The following is a 4,201-nucleotide window of genomic DNA, read 5'->3' as shown; positions in this document are numbered from 1 at the left end:
TAATGTGGCTGTTCATGTTTGCCTGACAAAAATGAGCGGGTCAGTTCACTGGTAGGTTTCACTAGGTAAATGGCCGAATTGGTCTTCCAACTATGGAGACTTCTGTAGAGGGATAAAAGTTCTTACTGGCAGTAGAATTTCATGATTTTTGGTTGAGTAGTTTGTGAGATATCGAATTTTGAATTTAACTACGCTGTTGTCTGAAACAGATTTAGTCACTTATCTTGTCAGATGTTTTAGAACTTAAAGATGGCAGAATTTAATTATCCATTGAATACCGAAGTTGTAGGGTATTTTGTGTAGATACTCCTATATTATTTGTTTTATATCACCACTGTTATAATTTTAAAGATACAAAATTAACAAACAGTGCTGCTGCTGTATGGCATGTGGTTCAGGGTGGGAGGCTTTCCACCAGGTCTTGGTTTCAAGTGTAGGAGCGATTTGTTGATTGTTGGCAAATGTTTATAAAATATTTGTCTGCTAGTAGGTGGCTACACTCCAGATCATGCCTAGTACATTTCTTCTTCTTCGATGAAGGCAAGTGACTGTAGCGGTGGTTGCTTTCGTTCTGACCTGTTATTTCTATTGCCTACACTGTAATATTCAGAAGTATTGGATTCTTTCATAATTGGACTCTATGGTGATGCTTTACTTGCTTGCATTATACTGATGCTCAATCATATATTGATGATGATTATGATTCGAGTATGACTCATTAGATTAATTCACACCCCTGAAGGTAAATGAAGTATTATTTGAGGTTGGTATTGTATCTGAAGGTAAATGAAGTATTATTTGAGGTTGTATTGTATGTGAAGGAAGTGAAGTATATTGATAAATGCAGCATGCCATATACATTGCATGATTCACTTGCATCTGAAGTTGGGTCATGACCTATTGTCCGACCGTAACGGTACAACTTAGCATCGTACGTTGCCCGAGGAGGGGTACGATGCGGCTTCATACCCTTAGAGGTATGAAGGCAGAGGACATATGCATTGCATTCATTGAAGTGATATTTGCAGATGATGTGGTTTTATACCCTTAGAGGTATGAATACAAAGTACCTACATATTGCATTCCTATGCATACATTGAAGTGATATTTGCAGGTATTGTTGACGCAGGGAAGTGTTATACAACCTATTGCAGTTGTTCGAGGAAATGAGATGGTATTGGTTATATTGGGACTACTGAGTTCTATATCTACAAGTATTTCTGATCTTAATTGTGATTCTTTTAAAATGTTGATTAATTCAATTTGTGGTTTAAATATCTCGTCAAAACAATTCGCTTGCTGAGATGTTTCATCTCACTCTTGCATTACTCGAAGCAGGTGCTTATTGCTCATCAAGGGAAGTGGGAAGTAGCAGCACATCCACCTTCACTCTCATAATAACGCTGCTTAGGCGCAGTCATGATTTAATTAGAAGCTTCTTGTCAAAGGATGTTTGTTTCTAACTAGTTATGTGCACTGGTTAATTTAGTTCATGTCGTTATGGTTGTCTTCCCATTGCTAGTAGATTATTAATGTCTATTATGTTTTCTTATCATGATATCTATTTATACTTTGTTGCTTCCCCGTTTATGCAATTTTCAAAGGAGATGCTGTCGAAATTTTATATACGAATGTTAGATGTGTAGTTTAGTAGCATTCTAGGGTGTTTGTGGATCCTGGGATGTTACATGCCTGCACATAGGTCAGAGTTGAGGTTACCATTGGAGACATCCCAGGCCCATAACACTTGAAAGTGGCATAGTAGTACCCCCTATAAAAAAAGAATGCAACCCAACAACACCTTTCATCAGTATACATAATCAACAACACCTTTAATCTCACAATCATATACAAACAAAGGAGAGGATGTAATGGACGTAGGAGTGGTACCTCTCGCAGTCTGGACGTCCTGACCTTTAGATATTATGCCTATAATCTCCTTACCTATATTGGTGTAGGAGTAGATCACAGGCTTGCCCACCCTACCCAAGTAAATTTTTTCTCCTTCCCCCTCGATTGTGCCAGTCTTGAATGCCAACCCGCTCTTCCCTCGGGCGATTTTGATGGTATTTCTAGACCGGTCCTGCTCCGGTGGCGCCATTGGCAATGCCACTGCCTGCTTCAACACCAAAACGATTTTGCATTCCTCATAAAATGACTCGGCAGATCTAAAGATGAAGTCTATGGTTCCCTTGATGGCACATGCCTTGAAGTAGTGCATACCCGTCTAGTCATACAGAGCACCCTGGTCGCCTTCGATGGTGCAATCGTAGAAGGTTGCCTTTGTTCCCATCACTCGCAGTGCTGGTGCCTCACCTTTCTTTTCCCCTGGCTTTGGTAGCAGCACGTCGTTCTTGAAGACAATGTTGTAGGTTGCCTTTGATTTTTGTGGGTCCTATGCACCGCATAAAACTAAAATGTTATCATTGCAAAAAGAATTCTGATCGATTTGTGTGTCCGCAGCCAATCACAGCAACTAACATAGTCAAAATTCATACTAGCAAATATTTTTTCAAATCTATTTGCACATTTATGTTATTGTATAAATTTTGTCAGTCGGCTGGTGACTTACTTATATATAGCAGTACTATTACCAACTTGTGTAGAGCTTATATCAACAATTACTTGTGTGTATTAGCTCATATGAAATAATGATAGATATAATCCATTTATATAGATCGAGGATACATATTATATATATAGACATACATATAGAGAGAGTACGTACAATAATGGTAGAGAAATGGTAGATAGAGGTAGAGGTCCAGGTACATGCATGCATACACGATATATACGACATCATGCATGCCATAATATGCCTTAATTCATACAATGATGCATAGATGGATAATAGAGACATACAATGTCGTAGTAATAAGGTGGTGGGATCTCAAAACGGAACACCAGCCTACGTAGTACAGTACTAAATTAAGCACACCGAGCGGAGGTTGTGGTCGTACTGGATAGGCTCAGGGACCCACTTGCTCACGTTGATGAACGTGTCCGCCGTGTACGTGGCCGCCTCGGTGGCGGCGTTTAGGACGCGGAAGCCCAGCCACTTGATGTGGCTGGACGTGTTGGCAACTGCGCTATCATTGCCATATTCCAGGTAGAGGACGGTCCGGGTGGTATCCTCGACGACCTTGTTCATGTTCCACGCTACCCAGCCGTTGGGGCTAGCCATGTGACTGAGAGACTTCTTGATGAAGGCAACGTGGGAGATGTTCCTATAGGGGCGGCCAAGGTAGGTCTCCACGCCGTCGAGGTCCACACCCGGCACCACTTCCACGGTGCACATGTGGAACGAGAAGTCGGACTCGCGGCTGGCGTTGTTGCAGCCCTACACCGTCAGCACATTATGCTTGCCTTTCAGTGGGCGGCGCACCAGTAGCGGGCAGCTCTGGAACATGACCTGGGCATTGCTAAACACAAATTATGTCCATGGTGCCCCATATCAAGGTATGTAGGTAGAACTGGATCCTGTTCTCCACGTACAAGGTGTCCTCATGACCTTCCATGCTGCACTGGTAGACGACCGACTTGTTCGAATTTGACCTTAGCGCCACGTCCTACCTCCTTTTCCGGCCATGCCATGTTTCTGATTGTTAGGTTCTGTGCTATGAAACCGTGACCCAAGGCATCTGCAGCAGCAGCAACAAATTAATAGTTCTGAGTTACAGTATGCATGCATGACAACTCAACTGCAGTGAAATATCGATCGCAAGAGTTACTCACTCACTGTCGCTGTCATGTTCATGGGGACGCCAGTTGCATTGCTCTTGTTCCCTATGATGACCGTGGCACCGACCCCATCGCCGATCAGCATCACGTTCCTTCTTGTTATGTTGACGGTCTCGTCGTAGAGGCTAGAGAGCACATGCACGATGTACTTGTCCTCCTCGGCTTCTTGTGGTGCGTCATCTAGGGCTGCCTGGATGCTGGTGTAGCAAGGCGGCGGAGCAGCGACGCCGCCGCACGGCTTCACCACAACAGCATCAGCGTGTGCAGGCCAGCTCCCCGGTAGATCAATGATGTTGGACAGGCGGCTAAGAATGGTTGAGTGGTCGTCGTCATTGCCACTGCCAGCAGGCAGCTTCTGCCTCGTCTCCACGCTGCCGCTTGCAACAACAACCAGCGCAGCGAGCATCAGGGCCACCGCCATGGCCAGGCCTAGGCCGCACCTCCTCACGTCGCCTATCAT

General features: G+C 44.0%; 1 pseudogene; it reads right to left on the bottom strand.

The window, feature by feature from the left end:
- Window positions 1–2,227: 2,227 nt before the first annotated feature.
- Window positions 2,228–4,201, bottom strand: LOC118477043 (probable pectinesterase/pectinesterase inhibitor 17; annotated as a pseudogene).

The sequence above is a fragment of the Zea mays genome, chromosome 4, assembly GCF_902167145.1.
Source record: "Zea mays cultivar B73 chromosome 4, Zm-B73-REFERENCE-NAM-5.0, whole genome shotgun sequence".
Lineage (NCBI taxonomy): Eukaryota > Viridiplantae > Streptophyta > Magnoliopsida > Poales > Poaceae > Zea > Zea mays.
Note: the sequence above shows the minus strand (reverse complement) of the source record. Positions and strands in the feature narration are given on the sequence as shown.